This window comes from Hyla sarda, chromosome 3, assembly GCF_029499605.1.
Source record: "Hyla sarda isolate aHylSar1 chromosome 3, aHylSar1.hap1, whole genome shotgun sequence".
NCBI classification, from domain to species: Eukaryota; Metazoa; Chordata; class Amphibia; order Anura; family Hylidae; genus Hyla; species Hyla sarda.
Genome location: NC_079191.1, coordinates 398,855,943 through 398,873,966, shown reverse-complemented (window position 1 = coordinate 398,873,966; position 18,024 = coordinate 398,855,943). Strand labels below are relative to the sequence as shown.

The 18,024-nt window shown below is 44.0% G+C and overlaps 1 protein-coding gene across 2 annotated transcripts in view; it reads right to left on the bottom strand.

Moving 5' to 3' along the window:
• Positions 1-17,748, bottom strand: part of FOXN2 (forkhead box N2) — a 50,367-nt gene extending 32,619 nt beyond the window's left edge. The window contains exon 1 of one of the 2 annotated variants that reach the window (XM_056568069.1): positions 17,583-17,748. The gene's annotated coding sequence lies outside the window, so the exon portion shown is untranslated. The other variant, XM_056568068.1, reaches the window with a different exon arrangement.
• Positions 17,749-18,024: the final 276 nt, after the last annotated feature.

Below are 18,024 nucleotides of genomic sequence, written 5' to 3'. Positions count from 1 at the left end.
ATTTCACAATTTTTTTTATTACATCGCATCGCATAATGCAATCGCAATATTTAGGCCCAAATTCGCATTCGCACATTTTTTCCCATATCGTGCAGCCTAAAGGACACTTAGACCAGGTTCACACAACGGACTTCACAAGTGGAAGTCGGGATTGATTCAGCCCTATGTTCCTGGCCGGCGAGTAGGTTGTTGATATCCGCACAGAATTTTGGCCTTGAGGACGGATCGCCAGCTCGGAAATCCGTAAGGAATATCCATCTGCATTCCGCACAGAAAGACCAAAATTCTGGCGATTGTCACCAATAACCCCTTTATGCTCAAGACAAACATCCGAGTGATCAGTTCTCTCTGAAGTCTTTGGTTACATTAATGGGTTGTTTTAAGTACTAATGGACAAGGTGTAAATGATGCTGACAGACCGCGCACTACACCACTCTGCTACATCAGCATTCTTCTCTCTGCACGAGCTTGTGGTGATGGATGGATGGATGGATGGATGGATGGATGGATGGATGGGGGGTGTCCTGCACAGGAACATACAATACACCATGGCCAATGGCCTATATCAGAGGGCCCTGGTCCATCATTTGCCTAGCACAGTGTTTCCCAACCAATGTGCCTCCAGTTGTTGCAAAACTACAACTCCCAGCATGCCTTGACAGCCTTTGGCTTTCCGGGCATGCTGGGAATTGTAGTTTTGCAACAGCTGGAGGCACACTGGTTGTGAAAAACTAGCCTAGCATATGTCAATAGAGGGTCTTTTTGGTAGACATAGGGCTAGTATACTTTTTTGGGCATGCTGAGAGTTGTAGTTTTGCAACAGCTGGAGGTACACTTGCTTGGGGAGCACTGCTATAAAAGGATAATCAGCTGATCCTCCTGGTTCCGGTTTTCATTAACCCCTTAAAGACCAAGCCCATTTTAATTTTAAGGACCAGGCCAATTTTATTTTTGTGTTTTTTCCTGCTCTCCTAAAATCCATAACTCCATCTCCAGATCCATATAAGGGCTTGTTTTTTGCGTGAACCATTTTACCATAAAATGTACGGCGAACCCAAAAAGTTATTATTTTTTTTAGGGAGGAAATTTAAATGAAAACCACAATTTTGCACATTTTGGAGGGTTTTGTTTTCACACTATACACTTTACGGTAAAATGACATGTGCTCTTTATTCTGTGGGTCAATACAATAAAAATTATACCCATGGCTAGATACTTTTATATTTTTGTACTGCAAAAAATAAATAAATAAATAAAAAAAAAAGAAATCTACAATCGCCCTATTTTGACCACCTATAACTTTTTCATTTTTCCGTACATAGGGCGGTATGAGGGCTCGTTTTTTTAGCGCCGTCATCTGTACTTTTTTTTTATAGATACCACATTTGCACATATAAAACTTTTAGATAATTTTTTGGGGAATAATATGTGACAAAAATGAAGCATTTTTTTACGTTTACGCTGGTCACCGGACAGGATCATTAACATTATATTCTGATATTTCGGACATTTACGCCCGCGGCTATACCAAATATGTTTATAAAAAAATAAATAAAATGTACGCCTTTTGGGGGTAAAATGGGAAAAACTGACTATTTTCATTTTTACTGTGGGGGAGGGGATTTTTCCCTTTTAACTTTTTATTTTTACATTTTTCCCAATTTTTTTTTTTACGCTTTTTAAGTCCCCATAGGGGACTATCTATAGCAATCATTTGATTGTTAATACTGTTTAGTGCTATGCATAGGAAGTAGCACTGATCGGTATTCTCAGTGATCTTCTGCTCTGGTCTGCTCGATCTCAGACCAGAGCAGAAGACCCGGGAGACGGACAAAGGCAGGTGAGGGGACCTCCGGCCACCATTACAGATGATCGGATCCCTGCAATAGCGCTGTGGGTGATCCGATCGGCTATTTTAACATGCGCAGATGCCATCATCTGTACTGATCACAGCATCTGAGGGGTTAATGGCGGATATCTGCGCGATCACGGATGTCAGCCATTACCGGCGGGTCCCCGGCTGCTACTAGCAGCCGGAACCTGCCGTGTATGACACGAGCACTGTTTTGATCCTCGCGGTCATGCACAGGATGTAAATGTACGTCATGGTGTGCAATGTACCACAAAACCAGGACGTACATTTACATCAGTGGTCGTTAAGAGGTTAAAAGCAGCTGACTTTTTGCCACCTGCAGCTGTCAAATAACTGATGTCACAGAAAATCCAGTTTGCGTAAGGGTCTGGTCTTCTCAGAGGTTTATTTTTTTTTTTTTTTTAGAGACCTCTCATTGTAAGGGTGCGTTCACATGCTATTACTAGCAGCGGGTTGCCAGTTGCGGGAATCTCGCAGCGAGTTACGCTACCATTGATTTGAATAGGTCCACAGACAGTCCGCAATAGTTTCAGATTTGGACCCATTTAAATCCATGGTAGCGTAACTCGCAGCAGGTTTGCCGCAGCGTGAAACCCGCTGCTAGTAATAGCGTGTGAACGCACCCTCAGGCTAAGATTAGACACAACATTCGTTTTAACTTTTTTTTTCTTTTTTACCCAAATAAAGGCCAAAGCCGCAAAAAAACTGCCCCCTTATTTTGCACTCCCAAGATGGAGTTTTTGGTGACATTTATTCCAAAAATATTGTGCATTAGTATAGGCATTTTTTTCTTTGGAATTTTAGCCCCTATTCTTTTCTCCACATTACTAGTCGTGTGATTCCTTCCACATAGGACTTGATCATTTCTATTAAAGAATTGGGGAGAAAAAATAAAAATAAAAAAAATAAAATAAAAACACATTAAATACACAAGATTTCAAGAAAAAAACTAAACAATGCTGCAATTTCAGGAAACTGTCACTGAGCGCATCCGCAGAGAATTTCCCGCATCTGAAATTTCGCTGCAGAGTTTTGTATAAATGGACTTTCCACAGCAGAAATCCGCCCATTGACTCCAGTGGGCTGCAACATAACCTGCTTGCAGATTTTCCACTGCGGGAAACACATAGCCGATGTGTTACATTGGACTCCGCTCTAGAAGTGTGGGGAAAAAAAATGCCAAAAAAATGCCAAGTGGTTCTAGCATTTCATATATTCCTAATGACTCCAAGATAACATCTGGACAGCTGACTACAATGTATCCCGCCAAAAATGAACATTTAAAAAAATGGAAAAGTTTGAGTATTTTTAACAAAAACGATAAATGTAGCATCAGTCTAAGGGTGCGTTCACACTGCGGAGTCTATTCTTGTTGAATTCCGCGAGCAGTCGCCGAGGTGGCTTCGGCGCTAGGGCACTGAGCAGTCATCATTGACGGCTATGCAGTGCTCACGGAATCCGCGCAAAGAATGAACATGTTCTTTCTTTGCGCTGAACAATTTCAGCGACGGAATTGTCCGCCGCTGAAATTCCACAGTGTGAACGGGTCTTGCAGAGACCCATTCACACTAATGTTAAGTTGAGACCATGGAGTTCCGCTCGTGGAATTCTGTAGTGTGAACGCACCCTAAGGCCCCTTTAACACTATAAAAATTCATCCGTAAAGAACGTTCGCCATAAAAATCTTGAAAATCATCCGTTAAACAGCCATTAGAAAATCCCATTATAGTCTATGGCATTTTTCTTATAGTCTTTTCAAATTGTTCTTAATAACGTCCGTTATTAATAACGAGCAATAACGGGTTAAAACTGCTATTAGAAAAATCTATAACAGGATTTTCTAACGGCCGATTTCCAGTGTTTTATAATGGGCGTTTATAATGGAGGTATTTTTATAGTGTGAAAGCAGCCTAATAGTAGTTATTATTGCATTTACCATTTAAAGGGGTTATCCAGGAAAAAAATATTTTTTATATATCAACTGGCAGATTTGTAAATTACTTCTATTAAAAAATCTTAATCCTTTCAGTACTTATGAGCTTCTGAAGTTAAGGTTGTTCTTTTCTGTCTAAGTGCTCTCTGACGACACGTGTCTCGGGAACCGCCCAGTTTAGAAGCAAATCCCCATAGCAAACCTCTTCTACTCTGTGCAGTTCCCGAGACAGGTGTCATCAGAGACCACTTAGACAGAAAAGAACAACCTTAACTTCAGAAGCTCATAAGTACTGAAAGGATTAAGATTTTTTTAATAGAAGTAATTTACAAATCTGCTTAACTTTCTGGAGCCAGTTGATATATAGAAAGAAAAAGAAAAAAGTTTTTTCCTGGATTACCCCTTTAAACCTCCAAAAGGAATGACAGGATACAAATCCTAAGAGTCATGAGAGAGTCCTCCTGGCGTTCCTCCAATTCATTCCATTGCGCTCTGTTATCATGTGACTGACATGTAACTATTAGTATCCGCTCTCATTGCAGCTTCCAGAAATAGTTTTTTTTTTTTATTGAGCAAACTTTCCTGAGTGTCACAATGTTTTCCTCTTCCGTTGCGAACAAACCATAAGTAGGAGGTTTAAAAGCAACGGGAACTGAGATGGCTACAAAACTGATGCGTAAAACAAAGTGTTGACTCCTGTTCAGCAGACACATAATGGTGTCAGTAAATGTGTCTTACTGAAGGAGACAATGTACATAGAGCAGTGTTTCCCAACCAGGGGGCCTCCAGCTGTTGCAAAACTACAACTCACAGCATGCCCGGACAGCCGTTGGCTGTCCGGGCGTGCTGGGAGTTGTAGTTTTGCAACAGCTGGAGGCCCCCTGGTTAGGGAAAATACTGACATAGCATGATGGATGAGCACGCCTGCAGCACGCAGATAACACAACGGGGCACGTTTACTATTCCTGGCTTAGTTTCCCCCTTTGCTTATTTTGTGACAACCTATTTTTAACTGGGTTTGGTTTATTTGGCGTACGGCCTGCATATAAAAAGAAAAGGTGGTGAATGCGTACATGCGCCACAATGCTGCCAAACAAGATGGGTTTACTTTGGACCCCAGATCCGAAGTTATTTTGCACCAAGACAAAACTAAAAAAATGGGTTAGCCAAAATAAGAAAAACACCGCTGCTTTCTTCTAAAAACAGCACCAGAGTGGTATTAAAATTCTGCTTTATTTCACCGCAATGAAACTGAGCTGCAATACCACACACAACCAGGTGTGGAGCTATTTGTGGAAGAAAGTAGCAACATTTTTTTGTAATGCTGGAAACACTTAAAAGCATGCCTGACTTTTAGGGCGAGTTCACGCGCCTTTGCCGCAAACAACCGTAATTTGTTACCATGATATCGGTCATTCGTTGCAAAAACACACATAGGGGGAGATTTATCATTGCTGTTAGAGCATTTTTTTTGTCTATGTTTTGGCGCAGTTAAAGTGCAAGCAGCATATTTAGCGACTTTTATGCGTCTTTTGATATAGACAGTTTCACTCTTTTTGCTTACCCATAGAACTTTTTCTTTTTGACCATGCAGTGGTCACGTATTTATCATTTGCGACTTTTGTCAAAAGTCGCTATTTTGTGCGCAAAGGTACTTATTTAGGCGCAAAGCTACACCACCTACCAGTAGGCGTGAGAATCACTTCTACCTTCCGCAATTCAACCTTTAAAAGGGGTTATCCAGGAAAAACACACACACACATATTATATATTTATATTTATATATTTATATATATATATATATATATTTATATATATATATATATATATATTTATATATATATATATATATATTTATATATATATATATATATATATATTTATATATATATATATATATATATATATATATATATATATGTAAACAGATTTGTAAATTACTTCTATTAAAAAAATCTTAATCCTTCAGTACTTATGAGCTTCTGAAGTTAAGGTTGTTCTTTTCTAAGTGCTCTCTGATGACACCTGTCTTGGGAACCGCCCAGTTTAGAAGAGGTTTGCTATGGGGATTTGCTTCTAAACTGGGCGTATCCTGAGACAGGTGTCATCAGAGAGGACTTAGACAGAAAAGAACAACTCAACTTCAGCAGCTCATAAGTACTGAAAGGATTAAAGATTTTTTTACAGAAGTAATTTACTGATCTGTTTAACTTTCTGGAGCCAGTTGATTATATATATATATATATATAATATTTTTTCCTGGATAACCCCCTTTAACCTCTTGTGGGTGACAGCGTCCCACTCCCCTTCTATGACCCGCGCTCAGGAGCTGAGCGCGGGTCATAGCTGGGTGGTCCTGGCGGCTATCTGCCACCAGGACCCATCTCTAATGCCAGACATCACCGATCACGGTGATGCCCGGCTTTAACCCCTTAGACACCGCAATCAAATTTGATTGTAGCGTCTAAAATGCAAGTAAAAATGTCCCGGCAGCTCTGTGAAAGTAAAAACACCTAACCTGCCATATTCAGGACCCGGGAAAGTGTCTACTTCCCTCCCTCACAAGTGTCTAGAAAAAGTGTATGTGGTAGAACTTTTCCCATCCTGCTGCACCTTCTTGATAAATGAGATGCACGCTAGTCAAACCCACCACCCAAATAAACGTGGGAAAATAGCTCTACCGTAGACCTTCTTTGATAAATCTGGGCCATAGTACTTAGTTGCGGTACCACTACTTAGATGCAATATGGAAACACAGCCTAAGGAAAGAGTAAGGATGGGTTCGTGATTTAGGAAGATGTGCAGCATGTCTGAACAGAAAACGTGTGCGGACACTCCGCACATTTGACCAATCTGGTGGGCGCTAAGACAGACTGGAAATGCATGTCTTATAGACGGCAATACATTTCCTTGTGGAATCTGCAGAAATAATAGACAAAGGATATTTTTTCTGCAGGAGCAGAAATAAAGAATTTTTTGTGGCAGAAACATCAGGTGCAGAAATATTTCCATGTGAATAGTGCAGGAGAATCCCATTGAAATTAATGGGGATCTGCTGCAGGGCTCTGCTGCCCTTAAAAGGTACGTTCACACGGGCAGATTTTTTTGCAGGTTTTCCGCTGTGTATTTGAAAGGGGAAGGGCTCTTCTCAGCTGTCCGCAGCAGATTTTCCGTAGCGGAATTAACGATGTGGAAAATCCAGCACAAGCACCATTGAAGTCAGTTGGGACTGCTGCGGACAGCCGAGAAGAGCCCGTCCCCTTTCAAATATGCAGCGTGTAAAAAATCTGCCCCTGTAAACGTACCCTTAGATGGAATGTCTGTCTAGAAATTTTTTTGGGTTGACATTTTGCAGACAGCAGGCCGCAGTAGAATAAGCCAGCACTAGGAGAGATTATGTGCCGTCGCCATAGACAACAATGAATTCCCGAGGAGATTCCGTACAAAGAATTGACATGTCAATTCATTATGCACAGGCTGAAATTGGAACTTCCGCAGTAGATGTTTCCGCAGCAGAAAATCAGATGCAGCAGAATCCCATTGAAAAGAATGCAACAGAATTTCAGAACTGAATTTTTTTGCCGTATTCTGCTCAGAAATAGTCGTGTAAACGTCACGTCACGCCTCCGCCATTAAAGTCTATGGGAGAGGGCATAGCGGCTGTGGTTGCTTGTCACATCCCCTTCCATTGACATGAATGGAGGGGACGTGGCATGACGTCACGACCACAGCTGCCCAAACCAGGCATTCAGAACAAAAATCAGAACACTGGGGTGCCTGCCCGAGACCGCAGGGATCAGACATCATTTCCTTTGGATATGAGATAAGATGTCCAGGGGCGGAGTACCCCTTTAAAAGGGAGAATTCCGGCGCGTAAAACCTTATCCTTTATACACATGATAGGGGATGTGTGTCTGAAAGTGGGGGTCCCCCATTCACCTGTGGATAGGGGATTTGTTTTTAATGTAACTGAGCTGCAATACCAGACAACATCAGGACAGGTGTGGCACTATTTCTGGAAGAAAACATCTAAGAAGAAACGATTTAAAAAGCTAGAATACCCCTTTAAAAAAGGCATGTTGGCACAAGGTTTGCAGTATACATTGGAGGTATATAGGGGGAGATTTACCAAAAGATGTGCAGAGGAAAAATTGTCCAGTTGCCCTTAGCAACCAATTAGATAGCTTCTTTCATTTTTAAGAAGGTCTCTGCAAAATGAAAGAAGCGATCTGATTGGTTGCTATGGGCAACTTTTCCTCTGCACAGGTTTTGATAAATCTCCCCCATAGTCTCTACAATATACCTCTAACAATGGCTCTGGATTGAATAGCACAGCCAGTTCCGCTATCCTACTGGTCAAAGAAAAAAGTATAGTGATATATACGGCCCCAAAGTCCAAAAGATGCTCTTTTGGTCACTGTCAGGTTAATAAAGGCCTATGAATACATATAACCTATCCACAGGGAGTTCTCTCAGTGTGTAGGCAATGTGAACACACCTATTGCAAGGTATTCCCAAAGCTGTAGGGGGTCTCAGTAAGTGGGGGGGGGGGGGCACCGTGTGATCAGCTTATTGTAGACCGACTCTTCTAATAAGGACTAGTATAAGTAGAGAACTCATTCCAACTAAGAAAACATCACAAAGGAAGGAACTGCAGGGTCAAAGCTGACGGATATACACTGCTCAAAAAAATAACGGGAACACTAAGATAACACATCCTAGATCTGAATGAACTAATCTTATGAAATACTTTCATCTTTACATAGTTGACTGCGCTGACCACAAAATCACACAGAAATTATCAATGGAAATCAAATGTATCAACCCATGGAGGTCTGGATATGGAGTCACACTCAAAATCAAAGTGGGAAAACCACACTACAGGCTGATCCAACTTTATGTAATGTCCTTAAAACAAGTCACAATGAGGCCCAGTAGTGTGTGTGGCCTCCACGTGCCCGTATGACCTCCCTACAATGCCTGGGCATGCTCCTGATGAGATGGCGGATGGTCTCCTGAGGGATGTCCTCCCAGACCTGGACTAAAGCATTCGCCAACTCCTGGACAGTCTGTGGTGCAACATGGTGTTGGTGGATAGAGCGAGACATGATGTCCCAGATGTGCTCAATCGGATTCAGGTCTGGGGAACGGGTGGGCCAGTCCATAACATCAATGCCTTCCTCTTGCAGGAACTGCTGTCACACTCCAGCCACATGAGGTCTAGCATTGTCTTGCATTAGGAGCAACCCAAGGCCAACCGCACCAGCATATGGTCTCACAAGGGGTCTGAGGATCTCATCTTGGTACCTAATGGCAGTCAAGCTACCTCTGGCAAGCACATGGAGGGCTGCACAGCCCCCCCAAAAAGAAATGCCACCCCACACCATTACTGACCCACCGCCAAACCGGTCATGCTGGAGGATGTTGCAGCCAGCAGAACGTTCACCACGGCGTCTCCAGGCTGTCACGTGCTCAGTGTGAACCTGCTTTCATCTGTGAAGAGCACAGGGCGCCAGTGGCGAATTTGCCAATCTTGGTGTTCTCTGGCAAATGCCAAACATCCTGCACGGTGTTGGGCTGTAAGCACAACCACCACCTATGGACGTCGGGCCCTCATACAACCCTCATGGAGTCTGTTTCTGACCGTTTGAATGGACACATGCACATTTGTGGCCTGCTGGAGGTCATTTTGCAGGGCTCTGGCAGTGCTCCTCCTTGCACAAAGGCGGAGGTAGCGGTCCTGCTACTGGGTTGTTGCCCTCCTACTGCCTCCTCCACATCTCCTGATGTACTGGCCTGTCTCCTGGTAGCGCCTCCATGCTCTGGACACTACGCTGACAGACACAGCAAACCTTCTTGCCACCGCTCGCATTGAGGTGCCATCCTGGATGAGCTGCTCTACCTGAGCCACTTGTGTGGGTTATAGACTCTGTCTCATGCTACCACTAGAGTGAAAGCACCGCCAGCATTCAAAAGTGACCAAAACAACAGCCAGGAAGCATTGGAACTGAGAAGTGGTCTGTGGTCACCACCTGCAGAACCAATCCTTTATTGGGGGGTGTCTTGCTAATTGCCTATAATTTCCACGTGTTGTCTGTTCCATTTGCACAACAGCATGTGAAATTGATTGTCAATCAGTGTTGCTTCCTGAGTGGACAGTGTGATTTCACAGAAGTGTGATTGACTTGGAGTTACATTGTATTTTAGTGTTCCCTTTATTTTTTTGAGCAGTGTATATGCGGAATAGCATCACATCATGTTATTATCCTGAATGGGGGGGGGGGGGGTGAATCCTTACACCAGTGTTTCCCAACCAGGGTGCCTCCAGCTGTTGCAAAACTACAACTCTCAGCATGCCCAGACAGCCAACGGCTGTCTGGGCATACTGGGAGTTGTAGTTTTGCAACAGCTGGAGGCACGCTGGTTGGGAAACCCTGCCTTGCACAGCCAATAACTTTTAATAAATGCAATGAGGGTAGATTATTTTTTTCACAAAAAAAATAATAATAAATAAATAAATAATTTATTATTATTTTACTAAAGTAGTCTACAAATCACAATCCAACACGGGGCCTATAGAAAGTCCTAACGCATTTCATTTCAGCAACAATAAGTGGAGCCCTGTAAGCGAATGTAAAGTCCTCCGGCGCAGTGGCGGCAGCGCCATATATCAAGCGCCGTGATCTGCTTTCCATTTCCTGTATCTTCACCTGATGGCTTCCTAATTGTATTACACATATTCAGAGTTTACATAAGCTCAGCGAGTAAATATGTATTATCGAGGACCTTCCACAATACGGGCTGCCGTAAAAAGCGCTGAGGATTACGTTATCAGTAATGGATTATTGCGTCTCTACAAGTATTGACTGAGGACGGCCATAAGCACCTGCACGGCACAAGTGCTTTCACAGGACCGACGCTTCTGCAGCGCAGCAATAGGCTCTGCTTATAGTAAAGAGAGTTATTGTTATTCTGTAAATACTTATATTCCATGGGGGTTTTTTTTAGCTGTTTTTCACACAAGCCTTGTTGCCACAAGGTTTGTATAGGCTTTTTTTTTTTTCCCATGTGGGTGAATGGGGTCTGCAGCTGTGAAATTCCACTGCTGAAAATCTGCAGCGGAAAGCTTGTCTCCATTGAAACTCGCAGCGGGAAAAATAAATAAATAAAAAACAAAAAACAAAAACTCGTTAACCCCCCAAAGAATCCCACCTGTGTGAACAAGCCTTAAGGTTAGGAACATACGTTGCAGATTTTCAGCAATAGAAAAGGTGCCAAAGGCAGAAGTGGAAAGGAAGGTGTTATACTTGCCCCTTTCAGTTGGATCCACTTCTGCCTTTAGCATGTTTTCTGCTGCTAAAAATCTGCAGTGTTTCTGCAATGCGTGTTCTTAGCCTGAAGTGGTACAGAAAAGTCAAACAAAAAAAAAACAACACCTTTTCATTGCTTCCCTGCTGAGTCTACTATCTCTGTGCCAGTCTACATACGCACTGCACAAAGACCTTTCTGCTGAGCCAATCAGTGCCCACAGTGGTGTCCTGCCTCCACCACTGACTGACTGAGAGGGAAGGTCCTTGAGCAACAATGAAGTGCAGTGTGGTGCGGGTGGGGGGCAAGAGAAAGTGAGCGGGGAAGGTAAGCTCTAAATTTGCCCCTATTTAACTCTGGCCTGGGCACACAGTTAATATGGAATAGCCCTTAAAGGGGTACTCCGCCCCTAGACATCTTTTCCCCTATGCAAAGGACAGGGGATAAGATGTCTGAACACCGGGTGCTGCACGGAGATAGCGGGGGTCCCAGTGATAAGACATCTTAACTTAGGGGAAAAGAGGTCTAGGGACAAAATACCCCTTCAGGGTACGTTCCCTCCTGGCATATTTTGCTGCTGCATATTTTCCTACCCATTGACTTCAATGGGAGATAAAATAAGCAGCAAGATACGCCAGGTGGGAACGTACCCTTAGGCCAAGTTTCCACTTGGTTTTTTTTCTGGCAGTTTTTGGATATCTGCCACTGCGTTTTTTGAGCCAAAGTCAGAAGTGGATCCATAAGGGAGGAGAAGTGTAAGTTCTTCCTTTATATGACCTATTCCTTTTGAATACACTTCTGGTTTTGGCTCAAAAACTCCAGTGGCAGATATCCAAAAACTGCCAGAAACTTAGCCTTAGGGCGGATTTTTTGTGTGTTTTCCGCTGTGTTTGAAAGGGGGCGGGCTCTTCTTGGCTGGCCGCAGCAGATTTTCCACAGCGGAATTTACGCCGCGGAAAATCCGCCGCAAGCCCCATTGAAGTCAGTAGGGACTGCAGCGGATTTTTCGCAGCGTAAATTCCGCAGCGTAAAATCTGCTGTGGACAGCTGAGAAGAGCAGTCCACTTTCAAATACGCAGTGGGAAACCCACCCCAAAAAAAAAAAATCCGCCCGTGTGAACATACCCTTAGAGTACGTTCCCACCTGGTGTATTTTGCTGCTGCATATTTTATTTCCCATTGAAGTCAATGGGTAGAAAAATACGCAGCAACAAATATGCAGCAAAATATGCCAGGTGGGAACGTACCCTTAAAATGTAGAGTCAGACATGCTGTACGTTTCTGCATATTTTCTGCTGCGTATTCTCCTACCCATTAAAGTCAACGGGCAGCAAAATAAGCGGCAATATAAGACCCTACCCTTAACAAACATGAGCTGTAATGCAACATGGATTTTTTTTTTGGGTGCCGATTGGACCCTGAACAGGTCTGAGCACAACTGATATTTTTAATCAATACGGTCTGAGGTCGGTCCCTGAACAATTATAAACAATCTCCTTATAAATTGGGAATCCCCTTGCATATTGCTCAATTTTAATTAATCTTACAGATGACAAAACGAAAAAAACTAAAATGAAAAAAGAAATAAAATAAATAAACAAGGGGGTTGTGCTAATAATTCAGTGAAACAATGCGGAAAGTATCCTGCAGCTGAGTGAAGTATTATACGTGCTTGCACAGGAAGCCTCCACCAGCACGTTGTGTTTCTCAACCAGTGTGCCACCAGCTGTTGCAAAACTAGTTTTGCAGCAACATCTGGAGGCACACAGGTTGGGAGAACAAATAGACATGTCGAAATAGGCAAGAGGATGAGAAGTAGTGGGTGGTGGCGCCCCGGCCTATGGCCAGTGAGCACAAGCTACTGCTGGCTCAGCTTTTCTTCTCACCACGTGTCTGTCACAACCCACAGCAAAATGGTCCTTACAACTGGCAATGCTGACTCTCCTATAGAAAAACAGCTGGAATGAGCCTCAATACAGGAATGCAAAGCAACCCCCCCCAAGCCAGGGGCTTCCGGCACAATGACAACCTTCATACAGTTTATGGATGGAAGAACTATAAAACCTCCCGAGCCCTGAGTGCCGAGGACAAAGAGCGCACAGCCAGCAAAACTAAACACCCCATTTACACACAGGCGGCACTTCATTAAGTCGCTTGGCATCGCTGTTGTGACTGGAGACAATAGACGTTAATCATCCTTCATACTGGGCCCCCACATCTGTAAAATGAGAGACGCTGCCTAATCTGCTTATACAACGCGCCACCAATCCCTATACAAATTACTATCTAAGATTGGGAAAATAATATATATTTTTTTCTTTTTTAAATTTTTTTTTATTATTACACGATTTACTAATTTATTTCATCCATACATAATTTTAAATTTACACTACAATATAAGTGGATTTAGTTAAAAAAAAAAAAATAATATATATATATACCGTATATTATTATTTTTTTTAGCCTGCAGGTTGGAAGTAAATATAAAAAAAATAAAATAAAAAAAATAAAATAAAAAACACACTAGCCTAAGGGAAAACTCCATAACTGCCTAACTGATAACAACATAACAATACTATGCCCTAAAGCCAGTGTTTTGCAACGGGGTGCCTCCAGCTGTTGCAAAACTACAACTCCCAGCATGCCCGGACTGTCCGCGCACGCTGGGGGTTGTAGTTTTGCAACAGCTGGAGGCACACTTGTTGCAAAACACTGCTATAGAGAAAGGAGGCAATTATATAGAACAGAACGGGACTAACCCTTTTAGGTCCCTATTCACACATACATGAAGCCTGACTTTGTTTGCGTTGCAGATTCAGAACTCTGTGCGCCATTTGACAACGGTCTGATTACCGACCACATACACGGGTGACAGAAAGTTTCTGCATCTATTTTTAGGATAACTGGAAAAAAAAAATAAAAAACACTATTTCTACTTTATAATGCTGAAGATTAAAGCCTCCATACAAAAGAGTTGTCCGAACCTGATTCTCTCAGCATGGAGAGATAACGTAGGGAACGAGAAGGATCGAGAATACAGGATTTCAGCTACGCGATCCTTTGGATCTCAGGGAGATAAGCCTTCACCAAAAGAGTCTGGCTGCAGCTTACCTCTCCTCACTTCATTCAAAGTATAGGAATGCTTGGTCGTGTGTGTATGGAGGGATCAGAGACCGCTATCCCATGTGTATAGCCCCAATAACTGAAGCCAAACCCTGAGGCCATGTTCACACAATGAAATCTCTGTTCAGAATTCTGCATCGACATTCCGCTGCAGCAGAGTCTCATTGATATCAACGGGACTCTGCAGCGCTGTTCACATGGCAGAATTTCCGCGCCAGAGGTTTCTGGCACAGATATTCAGATTCTAGTGTACATTGCTGTCGTAGAACGTTCGCACAGAGATTTTTTTGTGCGGACATTTCACAGCATCAACATAGACTTAGTAATTCCCAACCAGGGTGCCTCCAGCTGTTGCAAAACTGTAGTTTTGTAACAGCTGGAGGCACCCTGGTTGGGAACGACTAACTTATATAATAGAATTCAGATAGTCTACTTAGGGCATGTATCAAGCCAGGTAGTTAAAGGGGTGCTCCGGTGGAAATCTTGTTTTTATTTTTTTTTTTAAATCAACTGGTGCCAGGAAGTTAAACAAATTTGTATATTACTTCTATTAAACATTTTTTTTTAATCCTTCCAGTACTTATTAGCTACTGAATACTACAGAGGAAGTTATTTTCTTTTTGGAACACAGAGCTCTTTGCTGACATCATGACCACAGTGCTCTCTGCTGACATCTCTTTCCATATCAGCATATGTTTCTATGGGGATGTCTCCTACTCTGGACAGTTCTTAAAATGGACAGAGGTGTCAGCAGAGAGCACTGTGCTCGTGATGTCAGCAGACAGCTCTGTGTTCCAAAAAGAAAATTTCCTCTGTAGTATTCAGCAGCTAATAAGTACTGGAAGGATTAAGATTTTTTTAATAGAAGTAATTTACAAATCTGTTTAACTTCCTGGCACCAGTTGATTTAAAAAAAAAAAAAAAAAAAAGTTATTCACCGGAGTACCCCTTAAGGTGGAAACCTTTGATCTGCGTTCACATACAAGGAAACAAAAGGAAAGATTTCCGCTTTTACCCAACTACAACTCCCATCACTCCCCAAAGCCATGTCTCTCCAGCTGTGACAAAACTACATCTCCCAGCAAGCCCAAACAGCCTGCATCTCCTGACATTGCAAAACTACATTTCCCAGAGGCCTCCATCAACCCATTCCCCAACTTCTGTCTCGCCAGCTGGGGCAAAACTACAAATCCAATGCTGGGAGTTGTAGTTTTGGGACAGCCGGAGAGACACCACTTTGTAAACAGTTGTTTCCCAACCAGTGTGGCCTTCAGCTGTTTTAAAACTACAACTACCAGCATGCCCAGACAGCCAGCAAAAGGCACATTGGGTGGGAAGAACTGCTCTAAAACAGTGGTATTCAAACAGTGGCCCTCCAGATGTGGCAAAACTACAACTCCTAGCATGCCTGGGCAACCTTCAATGCCCATGTTGCAGGTTGTCCAAGCATGCTAGGAGTTGCAGTTTTTCATCAGCTGGAGGCGAAAACTTGGACTACATGTTTTTCCAACCAGTGCGGCCTCCAGCTGTTGCAAGACTACAACTCCCAGCATGCCCAGACACAGGGGGTGGACACTAGGTGGGAAACACTGCTCTTCAACATACTTGCAAAACTACAACTCCCAGCATGCCAGAACCACGTTCAATATGGTAGCCCATGCTGAACAGTCCAGGCATGCTGGGAGTTGTAGTTTTGCAACAGCTGGGGGCATTCTAGCTGGGAAACACTAAAGTGACGCACGGATATCTATAAAAGTCCAACATGGACACAGCAAACCAAAAGTAACAAGAAATTTACATCGACTTGGAAGCGAAAAGTTGCATAAAAGCAAAGCACAGGATATAACAGAGGGTTTCACCTCCTAATGCTGTGCTTTCCAAGCAGCGTGCCTCCAGCTGTTGCAAGACTGCAGCTCCCTGCATGCCCAGACACAGGGGGTGGACACTAGGTGGGAAACACTGCTCTTCAACATACTTGCAAAACCACAACTCCCAGCATGCCAGAACCACCTTCCATACGGTAGCCCATGCTGAACACTGTTCGGCCATGCTGGGAGTTGTAGTTTCACAACAGCTGGAGGCATTCTAGCTGGAAAACACTAAAGTGACATCGACTTGGAAACAAAAGTTGCATAAACGCAAAGGCACAGGATATAACACAGGGTTTCACCTCCTAATCCGGTGTTTTCCAAGCAGCGTGCCTCCAGCTGTTGCAAGACTACACCTCCCAGCATGCCTTAGACACAGGGGGTGGACACTGGGTGGGAAACACTGCTCTAGAACACAGTGCTCTTCAACAGACTTGCAAAACCACAACTCCCAGCATGCCAGAACCACCTTCCATACGGTAGCCCATGCTGAACACTGTCAGTGCATGCTGGGAGTTGTAGTTTCACAACAGCTGGAGGCATTCTAGCTGGGAAACACTAAAGTGACATCGACTTGGAAGCAAAAGTTGCATAAAAGCAAAGTAAGGATATAACACAGGGTTTCACCTCCTAATGCTGTGTTTTCCAAATAGCATGCCTCCAGCTGTTGCAAAACTACAACTCCCAGCATGCCCGGACAGCCGAAGGCTGTCCGGGCATGCTGGGAGTTGTAGTTTTGCAACAGCTGGAGACATCACTGACCTAATGCGAAAAACAGGAAATGAGTGTTCAACATATAAAAGGAAAGGAAGGGTGAGGAACATGTGAGGAGACAAGACGTGGCAGCACCAGCAGCTGAGGGGTTAAATGGAAACAAAAGCCTGAGCTGCCATATCAGCCAGCACCACCCTCCTCCCTGCCCCGACCACGTTGTGCACAAGCTGCCTATTGTAGGGCAGAAAAGTACAGGGGGCACCCCCCGAGCCAAGCTGTGCCCGCCGCCAGCCACAGGACGCTGCCAGACACCACAGACATGCACTCACTAATACAGTACACAGCTAAGGGGAGACTAATCGAGCGCAGAGCAGCACCCCCGGCCACATATGGTTACCCCCAGTCACCTTCCGGGCCTACACACCGGAGACAAGCGTGAAGGGCACAGAGCGGGAGAAGCTACTCACCGGCATGAAACGTGTCCCGGTACAATATGGCAGTGCGGTGGTGGTTGGGGGGGGGAAGGATGTGTCAGAGATCAGCAGCTGCTCCCTCCATCCGCGTACAAGCAACGCCACCAAATCCCCCACCGAGTCGCCATGGCAACGCGGCGCCCAATGGAACCTCCTCCCACCTTTTTCCGAACCCCCGCCCCAGCAGCGTGACGCAATCACGCCTCCAGCTAGCCACGCCCATATTTTAATTTCCCTCCAAAGCGTTCAGCGACCACGCCCCCTCGTTCATTTAGCGCTTTCGTTTTTACCTCGCTGTTTCTATGGAAACTTTCCCGTTGCCAAAGCGAACAGCGACGCATACTATACGCTATTTCTTTAGACGGTAAAACGTAAAGCGCGTCCCGCGGCTTTTTCACTGGAGATTTTTTTTGTTTTTTTTAGTTGCTTTCCTTCCTTTGTGGGAAACGTGGGCGGGGCTACCGAGGTGACGCAAATGCTAGGCTCGCCATGTGACTTGGGTCGGGAGGGGGGGGGGTGGGTGGAGGAAAGAGCCTGATGACGTGTATTAACCCTTTTTTTTTTTTTTTTTTTTTTTTTTTTTAGTAGGCGGGGCTTTAGAGGAAGAAGGAAAAAAAAAAAAACATTCTCATGACGCGGGAAATCTGCTGCAGTCAGGCGATGCGTTTCCATGGAGACACATCTCGCTCGGCCCGGGACACGCGCTCGACGCCGGGGAGGAATGTGGAGTGC